Source organism: Camellia sinensis, chromosome 15 (assembly GCF_055761805.1).
Source record: "Camellia sinensis isolate YWXY chromosome 15, ASM5576180v1, whole genome shotgun sequence".
Taxonomy (NCBI): domain Eukaryota; kingdom Viridiplantae; phylum Streptophyta; class Magnoliopsida; order Ericales; family Theaceae; genus Camellia; species Camellia sinensis.
The window spans coordinates 28,050,829-28,068,497 of NC_138975.1; positions in this window are offsets into that span (position 1 = coordinate 28,050,829).

A 17,669-nucleotide genomic window follows, 5' to 3' on the forward strand; every position below is an offset into this window, starting at 1 on the left:
CATTTATGCCAAAACCCCAGAAATTCACTTTTTCCGAGCCATCCAAGCTAGCAATCCAAGCTGTGAGGTTTTGAGCAAGAAACTCTTCCATTGGAGCAAATCAGTGTGAAAATGAGAAAAACTACGAAGTTGGGATCTTTTGTAGGAGATAAGGTTGAGTGGGGGACAGGTGTCAACATTCTGCTAATCCCCTCATTCAGTGCCGGCCGGCCAAACTGTTTGCCGACCGGCCATAATAGTTTGCCGACGAGGAAATTTTATGGCCGGTAGCCATTCTTTGCAGCCGATGGTCTCTCCCCCATGCCAATGGACTTCCTTCCAGTTTTCTGAGCTGTTTATGCTAAGAATTGGGGAACTTAACCACCTCCAACTCCCCCCCGACGATCGATTCTTGCAGGGGCACGCCTGTCTGATTGTCAACTTGTTGTGCATTTGCTTATCGAGTTGTATTTCGCTCTCTTTGAGCTCTTGATTTGTTTATCGAGTTGTACTCACACTTGTTTGGTTGCATCGTGTCTTTGTTTTGCTTATCGAGTTGTAAGTCGGTTCACTACCTGATTATTACGATTGCACATTTCCAAAATGAGTTCAATTTCGTTCACATTGTGGTGTGATACCCTGCGATGCGATGCACAGAAAATCCACAAATGCAACATCTTTTGAACAAAATGGATTGTTTCATTCCCATCACGTGTTTTGCAAAATGTGTAACTTTGAAAAAGAATAAAACCTGCCCGAGACAGTGCAATGTGCTTAAATTACTAGTAAAAAAGGAAAGTAAAGCGCAGAGTGACAAGGTAGCAAAGTATCAGAATTGATACCAGTGAAACTCCCCTTGCGGTTAACGCACCTTCCGCATCTTTGTTCGGGTCAACCACGTCGTTGGACGCCTTCACAATACGAGAAAGCACACCTTTGAAACGTGAACCTTCGAGTTGACCTCAGGCCACAGCTTTTGCGAGCAACGCTCAATGCGTGCGAAGAATGCCCCGCCCCATATCCTTTTCATGCTTTGTGAACTCCACAAATTGTTTCAATTATGCTATGTAATGGTACATCCTTTCTACAGTTCGGACTCGATTTTGTGTCACGGTTCTTAATTTGAACCAAAGAGTCCAAATCTGGCAAATCGTTTTGAGAAACAGATTTTTGAAAAAGTAGTGCCAGACATGGACTGCTTTGCCAGATGCAGAGTCGCCACCTAAATATTTTTTATGGGAGAATTTAGGAAACCCTGACTCGGTGCCGAAGGCCACATGTCCGTCATTACCGGAGTTGTCTCGGCTCGGGAGCTTGGGTACGATCGGGGAAGGTCAGCTATGAGCACCCCCTTTCGCCTGGTCCGAAGACCGGCCTCTACTAACCATGATATCCAATTTTGAAAACGTTACGTGTTCTTAAACCAATTATTAGCCTAGAATTACTATGTTATGCGCGTAGCAAACAAGTATAGACTAGATTGCCTAATTTGGAAGTAAGCATTGCATATCCGTTTGTTTTGGAAAATGTTTTGAATTTGCTACTCGCAAGTAGGCTAAAATGCGGATTTCAACGAGTTTTTCCAACTCAAACAATCCAACCTCCACCCACAGGCATTCAAGCAGTTATATCACATAAGCAGCTAGCCTCATGGTAATCATACTGTCATGGTAACACTCACACGCATGCGGGATGCTAAAGCATAAATACTTACATCGTACTCCGTGCCAAAACAGCAAACTAGTTAGCAAACATGCATGTCCTAGTTCATGTTAAAAATGGCTAATGTATCACATGCAAAATGCAATCTAGGCAGGCTCGGCTAGCCCTAAACATGGCATGTGAAAATGCACAATTATCACATATTCGGTTTAGAATTTTGAAGTACAAATGCAGTTAGCGTGATGTACCGAGCCTAATGTATGCAATACAAATGCATGGATGCACGCATGCATAGCATAAGGTATGCTAATTTCAAAAAATGCACTAATCTACCATCATAAGTAGGTAAATAAAAGGGAAGAAAGAAATGGGGATTGGAAGACATACACACACTCACCCACACTTATTACATATTTACCCTCAATCAGAGGGTCCAAATGAATATTACAGTCCCAAAATAATAAACAAATAAAATATTACAGTCCCAAATAATAAACAAACAAAATTATTACAAAAATTCTAATTAATTAAAAGAAAAGATGCGAAAGAAAGAAGAGGGTGGCCGCAGCCTCTGCCTCGGGATGTGCAGATGATGCATGCTCGGAACTTGACTCGCCCGAAAAACCCGTACCGTACTCCTGCCACCTCTGTTTGTACTGCCTTGTCTCTCTGAAAATTACCAAAGTCCTGGAGCAGGTTCCTCACATGCTGCAGAGCACCACCGGCCAGACAGAATTCCCACCGGCACTTCAAAATTTCCACCGGCATTTATTGGATTCATCGGCACTCCATATATTGCTGGTCGGCACAAAATTCTGCCGGTCGGCAGAAACTTCCTGCAGAAGACAATTTGACAGCAAACAGGGAACAGACAGTGCATGGCATGGGGTTTTCGGGTACATGTGAGCATGGTTATACTTCCTATCATGTTTTGAACTCAAAGAAGCATGACCTTCGATCCTCGAGCCATCAATGGTGCATGGTGGCTCAAAGAATCGAATTTGCCATTTAATGTAAGGATGCATGCAACAAACAAAATGGGATCCGAAGCCTTATCAAGTTGGAGTCAAAGGCCCCGATGACCGGGAATTGAGGCACATTACATCACTTGAAGTATGAATATTCCTTGATTCTCACACTTGGTTTGACACCCCAAACCAAGTGAATGCAATGCATGTTATGCAAACATGGCTCAACATGCAACATGATACCAAGATGCAAAGCACAACAAGCATTATGCAACCCACATGACAAATGTATAATGCCAAGCATACAAGATGCAAATATGATACAAATATGGACCAATTTGGGAATGGGGTTCACATGCTACGAGGCTTAATGGAACAACCATACAACAAACATGAAGCAAGCATGCAATGGGGGCCTTGAACCATAAAGGGACAGACCTTAGTCCACCCCAAAACAGCACCAAAAAATGCTCAAAATGATGGGCAACATCTCATGTTAACAAGCAAAGCTATGGTCCCAAGATTAAGGCACAAAAAAGAGACAACTTACCCCCACCAACATGACCTCTCATGGCATGATTAAAACAAGTAAAAACAGAATTTTGCAGACCAAGATAGGACTCCAAAGCCTCCTAAAATGGCAGCTAAGGTGACTCCCAAGAGGCACATGCACCAAGGCTCATTCCTAGGCATAAGAGGGTACACCCTCAAGGCATAAAAGAGGTCATGCATGCACATATACAAACATGATTCTTGGATTAAAATGTGGTCCTAGATGATGTTAAATCATGAGGGTAATCACAACCATGCATGTTAGAGGTCAAAATGCTCAAAGCTTTCAAACCGAAATACATAGCACTTATGACAAACATGCCAAGCATGACCAAATGGATAACTAACAGACTTTAAGCATGGAAAAATAATACTAAAAACTTCATGGAACTAAGCCAACACACACAAGAATCATGGCCTAATCATGAGCTACACTTCTAAGCAAAATGGAGCAATACAAAGCAAGTATTACAAGCATACAAGGAGGCACAAATCCAGCCAAAAACAGAGGTTACACATGACCTAAAACACCTAAAAAACTTCTGAAATGAGGCCAAGAATGATCAAGCACACATGCTATCCTTTTAAGCCCAAAAGCAAGGAAACAAAACAAAGAAGGGAGAGGGGTGTCCCTCCCCTATACAAGACTTCAAACCACCTTTTTTAACACTAAAAATCAACTGGTTTTCAGTGGTCAAAGGACCAAAACACTGAAGTGAACAAAGCCTTACTAAAGAGGCACCAAAATGGACCAAACAAGGCCTAGAAGGGTGAGTTTGTACTCAAACCACAAAATGACCTTAATGAAAGTTCTAAAGTATGAAAATATAAGCCTCTTTCATGTTATACACAAGAGCTAAAACAGCAAGCAAGATAGGTAGAAAACTATTGCAAGTTTGGGGAATAAAAAGCAAGATGCTCACCCTTGAAGAACCCTTGAAGAACAAATGGTCTAGCCCTCTTCTTTTGATCAAAACCAGTCCAAAAACTCAAGAATCAACCCTCCAAGTCCCTCAATCTCGGAGTAAGGTGTAATAGTGTGTGTAATGGTGCAAAAGTAAGGTAAAAACCACCTTTAGGCCAAGGAAACACACACAAAGGAGGGGAGAGAGGGAGATATAGAGATAGAGTGTATCTATATCTCAAAGCTCTGGTTTTTGGTTGCAAAAGTCTAACCTAGATCCAAGAGGAAAGCCCCTCTCTTATAGGACTCCCTCTTGCAAAGCTTATACAACAAGCTTGGCTAGAGGGAGATCCCTCCATACACGTGTATGGAGGGGAGAAGAGTTGGTGCCAGCTATCACAGCTGGCACAAATTATCTCCATAAAGTGGATGAACAGTGGTCGGCTGCCCAAAAATGTCATTTCGACAAAAAACAGTGCCGACCGGCAACAAACTATGCCGACCGGCAATAAAGTGTGCCGACCGGCAAACAAAAGTGCTGATGGCAGCAAAAACCAGCCGGTGGCCTCTAGCCGCTGCCGGTGGTGTGTGGGGATGTCTCACAAGGCATTCCCTGCCCCTCCAAGGCAAAACAAGAGTGTTCGGTGCAAAACCAGACACTAAACGGTCAAGTTCGGAGATCCTAAGGCAGGGCACGCGAGCCGAGACCTCCGGGAACTCCAAACGAACACAAACATGGATGATCACCGAGTGTTCAAACGGTGACGTCCAAATCTTGAGGGCGGTCAAAAATGGGGTGTCTACAGCAGCCTCTTCTTTATTCCATCCAAAATTACTTTGTTGGATGCTTTTGCTTGCCCATTACTTTGGGGAAAACTTGGTGTTGAAAAGTAATTCTTGATCTTGAATTTCGCATAAAAGTTCTTGATGAGTTTGCTGTCAAACTGTGTTCTGTTGTCGGCAACTATTGCTCTTGGAATCCCAAATCTGGTGATGATGTTTCTCCATATAAAGTTCTTGACGTAAACATCTCGGGTTTTGGCAAGAGATTCTGCCTCTATCCACTTCGTAAAGTAATATGTTGCTACCAGCAGGTATTTTCTCTGCCCAGTTGCCTGGGGAAGTTGCCCAACAAGATCCATGCCCCATTGGGCAAACGGCCAAGGGCTGGATACTGGGTTCAGGTCAGCAGCTAGATGATGTATCAAAGGTGCAAACCTTTGGCATTGTTCACACTTCTTCACGTAGGCTTCAACATCCTTTTGCATGTAGGGCCACCAATACCCCTGGGTAATGGCCCTGTGGGCTAATGATCTGCCCCCAACGTGGCTTCCACAAATTCCTTCATGAATTTCATATAGGAAATCTTCAACCTGCAAAGGGTGTACGCACCTTAAAAGGGGTCCAGTGAAGGATCTTCTGTAAAGATGTTCATCTTCTGTCAGACAGAATCTTGCAGATTTTAATCTGACTTTGTGTGCCTCCTTACGATCTTCTGGCAACTTTCCTTCTTTCAGGAATGCAACAATTGTATCCATCCAACTTGGCCCCATGTCCACACACATTTCTTGCTGCTCTGTGTTCTCTGGTTCTATGCTCGGGCCCGACTATAGTCGATCATAATTGTCCTTGTTTTTCCAGTCTGCATTGAACTTTCCAGGTTAGCCAACGCGTCGGCGTGGGTGTTGTCATCTCGGCTGACTTGCAGTAGTCGGCAGTTCTGAAATAGGGCTGCCAATCTGATGACCTCTTTTGCATATGCCGACATCCTTTCGTCCCTGGCTGCAAATTCACCTGTTGACTGGTTAACAATAAGTTGTGAATCACAAAAAACTATTACCTCATCTGCTTCTGCTGCTGCTGCCAGTTTTAGCCCTGCAATTAATGCTTCGTATTCCGCTTCATTGTTTGAGGCCTTGAACCCCAAACGGATGGACTGTTCTATTATTTCTCCATCTGGAGATATCAGCAGTACTCCTGCCCCCGCTCCTTGTCGGTTCGAACTTCCATCGACGAATAGTCTGAATGAGTCGCCGATGTAGATGTTGCAGGGTCTGAGCTTTTCCTTCCTTTGCTCTTTTGCCTTTGGCTGGGATTCACCTTGCTTGCTGGGACAATGCTCATCCTGGCTCAACGGAGCCTGATGTTTGATGGTTTCGGGGGTGAATTATGCCACGAAGTCGGCCAAAACTTGGCCTTTAACTGCTGTTCTCGGCCTGAACTCCAAGTCATACTGACCTAGGGCTACGGCCCATCTTGCTATCTTTCCTGTTAAGTCTCCTTGCTGCAACAAGGACTTCAGTGGATACTCTATTAAGACCACAATCTTGTGTGCCTGAAAGTAATGGTTCAACTTCTTTGAAGCCATTACTAAGGCTAGCATTAATTTCTCCAGTGGTAGATACTTTGTTTCTGCATTGGCCAAGGTTTTACTTACATAATAAACAACCTTTTGCTCCCCTTTTTCTTCTCGGATTAGTACTGCACTGACTGCGTGTTTTGAAACTGCCAAATACAAAAACAGTTCTTCCCCTAGTTCTGGATTGGAAAGAACCGGAGTTGTGGTCAAGTACTTCTTTAGGTCGGTTAAAGCGGCTTCGCATTCTTCTGTCCACAAAAAGTCTGTGGCTTTTTTCACCAAGTTGAAGAAGGGTCTGCATTTCTCTGAGCTTCTGCTGATGAATCTGTTTAGGGCTGTGGTCCTTCCAGTAAGCATTTGAACCTGTTTTGCCGACGTTGGGCTCTTCAGCTCTAGGATGGCCTTGATTTGGTCTGGGCTGGCCTCAATGCCCTTTCTTGTTACCAGATACCCTAAAAACTTACCTGATCCAACTCCAAACGCGCACTTTGATGCGTTGAGTCGGAGCCGGTATGTTTTAAGTATATCAAAGACTTCTTTTAGGTCGGCAAGATGACCCTTAGATTCCTTGGTCTTCACGACCATGTCGTCGATGTAAACTTCTACCGTTTGCCAATCAGGTGCTTGAACATCTTTGTTACTAACCTTTGGTAAGTTGCTCCTGCGTTTTTCAGCCCAAAATGCATTACCTTGTAACAGTACAAGCCTTTAGGGGTGATGAACGCAGTCTTCTCCTCGTCTGGAGGGTACATGGCAATCTGGTGGTACCCCCTGTATGCATCTAAAAAACTCATCCTTTCGTGCCCTGAAGTTGCATCTACTAGCTGGTCAATCTTGGGCAGAAGGAAGCTGTCTTTGGGGTAGGCTTTGTTGAGGCTGGTAAAGTCTACACAGACCCTCCATTTGCCGTTCTTATTTTTCACTACTACTGTGTTGGACAGCCATGTCGGGTAGTGAACTTCTCGGATGGCCCTGGCTTCCAGAAGTTTGTCTACTTCTTCTTATACTACTTTGACGTGCATCAACGTCGGTCTTCTGGCTCGTTGAATCACAGGTTTTGACGACCTGTCGACATTCAGCCTGTGGCAAGTGACCTCGGGGTCAATGCCAGGCATTTCGTAAGGTGTCCAGGCGAACGCCTCAATGTTGGCTCTCAAAAAATCTTCCAGTTCTTTTTCCTCTTCTTCGGCTAAGCCTGAACCGAGAAGAAAGAAGCGTTCTTCATCGCCCTCCTGGACAAGGATTTTCTTTAGTGTCTCTTCACTCTTTTCGGTTGGCTCCTTGCCGACATCATCTAGGACCTCCATGTCCTCGTCTTCAATCTCTGCCTTTTTTGGCTCTCGAATGCTGCAAGTAGACCTTGTTGCTGCCATGGAGCAACTTTTTGCCTGCAGTTGATCTCCTCTGACTTCTTCAATCCCATGCTCTGTGGGGAACCGTAGTAGTTGATGCAATGTTGAGGGAACTGCCCCCATTGCATGCAACCATGGTCTTCCCAAGATGATGTTATATGGCGAGGGTGTGTTAATCACCATAAATTCTGTCTTGATCTTCTTAGTACCAGCTTGTACTTCCACCCTTGCTGCGCCCAGTGGCCATGTCGGCGTTCCATTGAAGCCGACCATAGGGTTGCTGGATTTTTCCAGGTCGTCAGGATGAAGGCCCAGCTCCTTGTAACATCTGACGTACATGATGTCACAAGAGCTGCCTTGATCTATTAGGATGCGTTTTACTTGGCATTCCCCAACCTAGAGGGATACTACCAAGGCATCATTATGCGGATGCTGGACCATCTCTAGGTCGGCTTCAGTGAAGGTTATCATTGGTCCTTGGCTTTCTTCAGGCCGAGGTCTTTTGTTTCCGACCTGGTTCACGTGCTGTAGGTGTTTTACTCTTTGGGTTTCTCCCCGAATATCGCTTTCGCTCACCTTTAAGTGAATTACATTAACCACCCGTGGTCCTCCTGCCTGTGGTTGTTGTGCTAGGGGAGGCGGAGCTGCAGGTGCTTGAGTCAATCTTGTTTGTTCTTCTCTGGTCTTGGCCTCATCAATAAGGTCCCTCAGATGGCCTTGCCTTACCAAGTCTTCTAAGTGTGCTTTTAGAGCTCTACAACCCTGTGTTGGGTGCCCTTCTTCATTGTGGTAAGCACAACGCCTACCAACGTTTCTTCCCATAAATTCCCCTGGTGCTCTTGCTGGAGTTCTGAAATAGGGTTGGTTTCGTATTTGATCTAAGACTTTATGGATAGGGATTCGGAACACCGTGGTCACTGCTTATTTACCCTTCAATTTTGTTTCTTGTTTGGTCGGTCCGTTGTTACCTCGGCCTCGCTTCGGCGAGCCGTTTCCTTTCTCCTGCTTTATCTCTTTGTTTCCCGATGTATCTTCCTCGGCTCTGGCGTACTTCTCGATTCTTGCCATGAGTTCTTCCATGCTTTTTGGCAGTGTTTTTGCCAAAGACTTCCGTAGTGGGCAGTCATCTTTCAGGCCGTTCTTGAAAGATACGACCGCCACTTCTTGGTTACATTCGAGTATTCGATTGAACACCTCATAGTACCTCTTCGCGTAGGCCCTAAGGCCTTCTTCCTTGGTGATTCTTAAAGCCATCAGGGCGTCGACCCTCAAGGGCTGTAGTTTGTTCGTCACAAACCTGGCCACAAACATCTCGGCCAGGCCTTCCCATGTCTTTACGCTTCCCTTTGATAGTTTATGGAACCAATCGGATGCAATTTCTCCAAAGGATGAGGGAAATAATTTGCAGAGCAACGGTTCGTTCCCACTGTATAACGCCATTGAATTCAGGTATAGTCCAACATGAAAGTTGGGGTCTGACTTACCATCATAAATTTGGAACCTCGGCATATTGAATCTCTTTGGTGCTTCAAATTTGTCCAGTTCCACTGAGAATGGTGTTCTCGGCTTAACTGGGGAAGTCACCTCAGCTTCAACATTCTGTTGTCTCCTTTTGAAGTAATCCCTCAAGTCTTCTTTACTCCTACCTGGAGCTCAGCTATCTCTGGACTTCAATCTTTTTGGCACACTACTTTCGGCCTCGTGGTGGGCCCGTTTCGATCTTTCTCCATGGGTTGTGTCAAAGAAGAGTGCTTGCCCTTGAATATGCCGATGTTCTTTGGGCCCTGGATCCTTCATGCGATGTGTCCTTCAGGACTCTTCTTGCCTCGGTTCCTCTCATCCGACTTCTCTGGAAGGTCGGTGAGAGTGCCTTCCACTCCTGGTGTGCTGAGGGGCTTCGGGGATTGCTTTCCTTCCTCCCTTCTGGGTATTAATTGCTGGCATCGGCGTATCTTGCAGCGGGTATGGTGGCTGCATAACATTGTTCTGCATCATAAAGTTGACGACCGACTGAAGGTCTGCCAGTTTGTTCGCCAAGTCTTTTACTTCCCCATCCCTCTGTAGGCACCTATCCCTTCATACCTGAAGGTTATCTTCGTTATAGTACTTGCCTTGGTCTGTCTTTTTTGAAGTGTTACCCTCCTGACCGACGTCTTTCTCTCCGTGGTCCTGGCCATGAGTTTCTGTGTTGTGGTTGTCTCCTTCAAAGTCAAGATCAATTGGTCTGCCACTCCCAGCAGGAGTGTCGCCCCCAATGTTTTCCCTCTGTTCGTCACTGGCCATCTATTCTTCTAAGTTCCCACAGACGGCGCCAAATTGTGTGGGAGAAAATCTGACCACACTGCCCGCCTAGTAATCAACTGGAGAGCACTGGCAGAATAGATGGCTTCAGCAAACCTGCAACAGAAAGAAAAGGCTCCGGCGGTGGTTCTTCCACCCGGGGGCACTCCGACGATCAAGTCAGTATGTCTCTCAAAGATAATTAAGTGCTTAACTCACAATTTTGAGTATAAAACTGCGTACCTTAGACCCACGGGGGTGCCTCTCTTTTATAGCCAATACAATCTTAGTCCCAATAGGAGCCTGGCCCTAATGGACTTAGGATTACTGCTAATCTGGGACTCCCAGTGGGATTAGAATAAACTCTCTAAGAGTCTTATCTTTACCCAAACTGAAGTTTTCTCTCAATGTAGGACTCTTGTTCATATCCAAGTTGAGTTCCCTCTTCATTCTAGGACTCTTGTCCCTTATCCGCTTATCTCGGATTCCGATATCTTCGGAGATAACCTCGGCCTTACCGAGATCACCTCGGCGTCACGACCAGGACACGTGGCACCTCGACTGACACGTCGGCATCACCTTGCCACGTGTTGGTACTCAGAAAATATATCCCCACAGTAATTGTACATTTGCTATTAAGGTCGGTCAATTAATAACTTTGACAATGGAGGTCAGCGTAATTTCAAAAAAAAAATACAAGAAATTTCTATAATTATCAGATACATCAAGGTAAGTCTATATGATTAACCCATTTCATTTTTATGTGCCCCTAAAGCTTCTTCTCAACCAAACTTGAGCATCAAGTCCGTTAAGGGGGATGTCAAGTCCTCCTTCAATTGAGAGGGATGTTAATTTATGTAGAAAAAATAACATTTACTGTGTTTGGTTTCAATTTTTTAGATTTAACTTTATAAAAATTGACAATTTTTTTATTTTTTTAGATGCACCTTATTTAGATGTATCTAAAAAAAAATATTTGTAAAAAAATATTTTAAAAATTTAATAAATATATAAAAATATGAAAAATATACTGAATTTTGATTTTTTTTGATTTTATATTTTTGGTATTTATTAACAAATATTATACTTTTTAAGTGTGTTTTGTGAGATGTATCTAAAAGTTAACAAAATTACTTAAAATGTTAAAAAAAACCAGTGAAAACAAAAAATATGAAGAAAAAAAAAATTAAAAAGTGAATTCAAAAAACTCAAACAAAACATTCAAACATGTTACAGTTGGATTGCAAGAAGGACATAGAAACCTTTTTCAATGGGAATGACTTTTCTCCAATTAGAATAGAAGATGAGTTGTCTGAGTTTGGCGGGCTTACCGTCCAATTTGTTGATCCAAATTGATCATTTTATTCAACTTGCCGAACATATCATTGTTACAAAATATTAGGTTTTTTTGGAAATAGATAACCATATGATTAGATGTCAAATGCGATATTGATAATAGATCATACATTTCTTTTTCTTTTTCTGTTTTTATAAATATAATCTGATAATATAATTATCGATTTTTGATAAATTTAATTTTTTAAATAGATGATAAAAGATGAACAGTTTGTTTTATTGGAGTGAGCCCATCAAATCCGCATTTTGACCTTTCCAGTTGGATCATCTAAAGAGAATTGAATTGTAAAGTTGTACATGCTTAAAATTTCTTAGCATGTGAAGGTACAAGTGTATAGATTTTCTGCGTGGCCTTAACGCGATAAACGTAAGCATCAAGTCAGTTGATGAACATTTAAAGTTAGGGATGAAATTTGGAGTAGATTATGGAAGGTTATAATCTTCTTATTTCTGTGAAAAATTATGTTTTTCTTAACCCTTCTAAAAATATATAATTTTATAAATATAATGATCTCTTAGTATAAAGCATATATATTTCATTCTTTTCTTATCTTGCATTATCTTTTTATTTTTTGCCTAAAAAGTTTCTTAATTGTTTCTATGCTATTTGACTTTTTTTATTTTTTTTTATCAATAAAAAAAAATTTATTAAGTAGAATGCACAAGGAAAGTATATATATAATTTATATATTGTAAAGCACATACATGTGTGTTCATATATATGGTAAAAAAAATTATTATTTATCTTTTGACTATTTCAATAATGAAATTCTAATTCCATCTATACTTAAAGCTAAATTACATATGAAAAGAAAACCACACGGTAAAGCATTACTTTTTCTTCCTCAAGCTAGACATAACTAAGTGCATAAATGTCTCTATTGGCGGACTTGACCATTGATTTTAGCATGACATCAAGCGACTCGATAAATAATTTTTAATTTGTTAAAAAAGTTTTTAAAGTTAAGTAATGTTATGCATAAACAGTTTCCTCACAAATTTTTTAACAGTTCCGTTAAGTAGTTCAAATTTATTATGGCTCGAGGTGTCAAAATAATATCGTTTTGGCACTTTTTTTTTTTGCCTTTTCTTCTTCCTCCTCTCTTCTTCCTCTTCTTCCTTCCCCCTTTGCTCTGCTCTTCGAAAAATTCTAAATCTAAATCTAAATAAAAATAAAAAAAAAACAAACCAAATCTACACAAATCTATACAAATCTACCATGTCTACACAAATCAAAAAAATCAAAATCAAAATCTAAAATCAAAATCAAAACCAAATCCAAAAACAAACCCACAACAACAAGGGAGCAGAGGAAGAAAGAAGAAGAGAGAAGAACAGAGAAGAAGGAGAAGCGAGAAGAACAGAGGAAAGAGGAGGAAAAAGAGGAAGCAGAAGAGAAGGAAAAAGAAATAGAAAGAAGAAGAGAGAAGAATAGAGGAAGAAAGAGAGGAGGAAGAAGAGCGAAGGAACAAAGATTGGCAACCATCACCATCGCAAAGCCTCCATCACCGTCCTCCATCGCCATCACCGTTGCTCTGTGTGTATACACAAATTTGTGTATACATACACACATAGATCTGTGTGTATACCCAACCCATCGCCTCCCTTCCTCCCTCTTCTCTCTTTCTTCTCCCTTCCTCCATCTTCTCTCTTTTTTCTCTCTTCTCTCTTCTCTCTTCTCCCTATTTTAGAGAGAAAAGAGAGGGGGGGAAAAAATTTCAAAACGAAGGCGTTTTGAAATTCAGGCCAGTCGAGTCTCGAAAATCTCAAGCTACCAAGCTTTATTCAATTTTTAAAGATATTAAAGTCCACATTAATAAATATATGTATGTCTTTTTTCAAAGCCAGCAACAAACAAGAATGGACCAAAAGCAAGGCCATTCGAGCATCCACAATGGGATAGTTAAAAAGATGAGTTAAAGTGTATTATATGACAAAAAGTGATAAAAGTGGGACCTAAAAATGTTTGTTAAGGTATGTTAAGAGCTTGTTAATTTTAGAGAGTTGATGGTGGTATAATAGATGTGTTAAGAATATATATATATATATATAAACAATAAACAAAATAAATAATAATTGAAAAGTGCAATGGGCCCCTACCCCACTGCACTGTCAGTGCCTCTCTCTCTCTCTCCTTTGCTTGTTAACTTAGCATCGGAATTCAAAGGCTAACAGCAAGGGTCTGGACGTCCGGTCGGATGACCCCACTGCAGTTCCATATGCCTCTCTCTCTCTCTCTCTCTCTTTCTCTCGCTAGCTAAAACGGTAGTCACAGTTAACATACAAGTTAACAGTTGACACTAGCATCTGACACTAACACACCACTTAGTTATTCTATTGTGAAGACAAAAGTGACTGCAGCTGGTTAAAAATTTAGCCATTGATACTAACATGCCCATTAACACATCCATTGTGGATGCTCTTAGGCCATTAGCTTGCCTCCAAATTGGTGGTGGTCTTATTTTTTGTAAGGGAAATTTTACTTTAGCCTCTGGTGATTTAGTGGACGTGTGGATTATCTACCCGGCGTTCAAAAATATTCATATAATCGCTCTATTATTTATGGATTAAAACACACCATTATATAAATAACGAAATATTTATATAAGACCTTAATAATTAATACAATACTTATAAGACTATTTCACACTATATAAATTATGAAATATTTATCAATTTTAATTAATGTATTTATTGTTTAAATTTATTTTTCCTTTTTTTGAAGTTGAAACAATGGATTAATTTTTTTCCTAATAATTTGTCCTACTTATTTATTCATATGTAAGAAAATTATTTATCTCTAAATTGTTAAGATATTATTAAAAAAAATTATTTTTATTTGTGAGTCATTAAATCTCTAATCGATGTATATTTGAAAAAAATGCAAGTTATTCTTACATGATTAAAAAATTAAAAAATAAATATAAATGTAAAAAAAATCTAATCTCCTAACAATAAATTAAAATTAGTTGATAGAAAATAAAAGATTAAGAAATCATTTAAGAATAAAAAACAATTCAAATAATTTCTCATTTCTTACACCTAAAAATAAAATTAATCAATTAATTTATTGTATGATACTTAAAATATATTTCTCCGTCTTTATTTTCCTCATTTAAACTAATTTTATTAAATTGAATCCTAAATGTAATTTCTCACCTTCATTAATGGTTAAATTTTTATATTATTATTAATTTTTCACCTTTATTTTGTTCAATTTTTATTTATAGCGAAGTGTTATTATTTAAATTATCTAATCTTACTTTTTCTGTATACCTAATACTCATATAATTTTATTGACAAGACTAAGAAATCAGACTCTAATACTAATTTAAATACACAACGAAATAAAACACTTCTAAAAATATAAATGCAATTTAATTTACCCTATTAAATATATATGAAGTTATTATTTATTTTCCATAATTATTTTTAAAATATAAATATTATTTCTTGACTCTATATTTTTCACAAAAAGTTTTTGAACTTTTATAATGAAAAATAAAATAAAAATTCAACCATTAATGAAGGTGAGAAAAAAAAATTAAGACTTAATTTAATAAAAATAGTTTAAATGAGATAAATAAAGGTAGAGAAATAGATTCTATGCATCATACATAACTAATTAATTGAGTATTTTATTATTCTCAAAAAATTTCTCTATTCAAATAAAGATTTGATGGACATGGCCCCAATCCACAGTTGTCTTGGATTACTCAAACAGTCAATTGGTTGAAGCTTAGCAGAACATGCCCGGCACTAAGCTCAATAGAAAACTCACAATGGTCAAGCCCAAGCACCAACTAGACATGTGTCAAATAGGGAGTTAGCCACGCAATAGACAAAGATCCTGCAGAGTTATTAAACCCATGCACTAAGCATTAGATGAGACTGTCATGGCAATAAATATGACAAGACCTCTCCCTCCAGCACATAGTGAAACCACCATAACCGACGGCAAGTAGACTATAGACTTTTGGCCAAAGAGACAACTTGAATAGACAAGAAAATGATCAGTAAGAGATATAAGGAAACTTCTGAGGAACTCTTAGGGACAAGCAATTCACTATCTCTCTCTACTCTCAACCTTCTCTTTAAATCGATATTCCGACCACATCCTCATCTAGCTTGATCGTTAGAGAGTCCATAGAAAGGAACCACCCTCATTTTGGAACCTTCCTACTAGACTTGTTGCAAATGTGATTAGGAAAACGAAGGACAGTCAACCCATTGAGCGCTTGAATCAGTCCAACCCATACCCTGCCTACCAAACTGCATTATCAAGATTAATTTTAATTTTAGGTGTAAGAAATGACAAATTGTTTGAATTGTTTATTATTCTCAAATGATTTCTTAATATTTCATTTCCTATTAACTAATTTTAATTTATTGTGAAGGGATTAGAAGTTTAATGATTCAAAAATTAAAATTAAAATTAAAATTTGAGAATAATATATGATTGAAAAAATATAAAATAATATTTTACATATGACTAAATAAGTAATACAAATTGCCTAAAAATAATAAATTTATTTATTTTAACTTTTTAAAAAATCCAATAATAAATGCATTACCTAAAATAATAAATTTTAGATTATTTATGTGGTGTGAAATAAGTCTTATATTAAATTATTATGATATTATCTAATATTAATTTTAGAGAGATTATTTATTTTCAATTATTTTATCAATAAAAAATAATATTTTTTTGCATTAAATGATTTAATAATGTCTTAACAATTTAAAAAATTTATTTAATTTGCATGAAATTTAAGAATTTTATTAAATAATGGTAAAATATGTATAAGTTTTTGATAATATATATACAAAACTTCAGGGAATGTGAGTAAAATTTCTTATTTGAATAGATAAAGTAATTAATAGGCAATTTTGTCATTTTTGGTATGACACCAGTATGATATCAACAAATTTTATTAAATAGCCCAACAGTGAGGGAATCTTGGTAATAGTTTCAAAAATAAGAGAGATTAGTGTAATTATTGAAATCACAGAGAAATCCCTATAATTGTCAGAAACCTCAAGTATAATTTATCCAATATAATATTCACATATATTTTTGTTAGTTTGGCTCTCCTAAATAAAAATTCATTTATAAATTTATGACTTGTATATAAAGTTATGAAAAGTTACAAATTTAATGCCACATGATTTATTGATTTTAAAAATGATCTGAATTGTAATCTTTTTTATTTAAATATTTTGTTAATCTTTTATATTAAAATATAGATATTTTTTGTTGCCATATTTTTAAATTAATTTTATATGTATTTTTTTGTTATTTTATTTAGAATAATTAAAAATTAGGAAAATGGGTGGAGTAATTTTGAGGAAATTCGTGTAGAAGAGAGAATACTTAAGAGGTTAGTGTTAAAAGTTTGAAGAACTCTCATGCTCTACTACATTTACTTATATAGTGTATATAATATATATATAATACAGATACATATAGCCACCTATGGAAGTAGTTTGGTGAAAATAAAAGTTGTTTGGTTGTTTGGTTATAAATATTTACTTTTATTTTATTTGATCACAAGTATATTGTCATTGCATTTTAATTTTATCAAAGGTTAAAATAGCAATTGTAATTTATTATTAAGGTCTGTCAATCAATAATTTTGACAATAAAAGTTAGCGTAATTACGAAAAAAATAGAAATAGCTTTTGTAATTATCAAATATCTCAAGGGAGGTCGTATAATTAACTCATTTCATTTTTATGTGTCCCTAAAAGATTGCTTCTTCTCAACCAAACTTGAGCATCAAGTCCGTCAGTTGAGGGGGGATGTCAAGTCTTCCTTCAATTGAGAGGGATGTTAATTTATGTGTAAAAAATGACATTATTATTTGTCGAACATGTCACAGTTGGATTGCAAAGCAGGACATAGGAAACTTTTTCGATGGGAATGACTTTGCTCCGATTGGAATAGGAGATGTGTTGTCCGGGTTCGGCGGGCTTATCATCTAATTTGTTGATCTAAATTGATTATTTTATTGGGTTTGCCCAACATATCATTATTATAAAATATTATAAGATGTCAAATGTGATTTTGATAATAGACCGTACATTTCTTTCTCTTTTTCTAAATATAATCTAATTATATAATTATCGATTTTTAATTAATTTAATTTTTTATATAGATGATAAACTTCATAAATCCCATAAGATGAATAATATGGATTATTAAAGCGAGCCTCCCAAATCCAGATTTCACCTTTCCAGTTGGATCATCTAAAGAG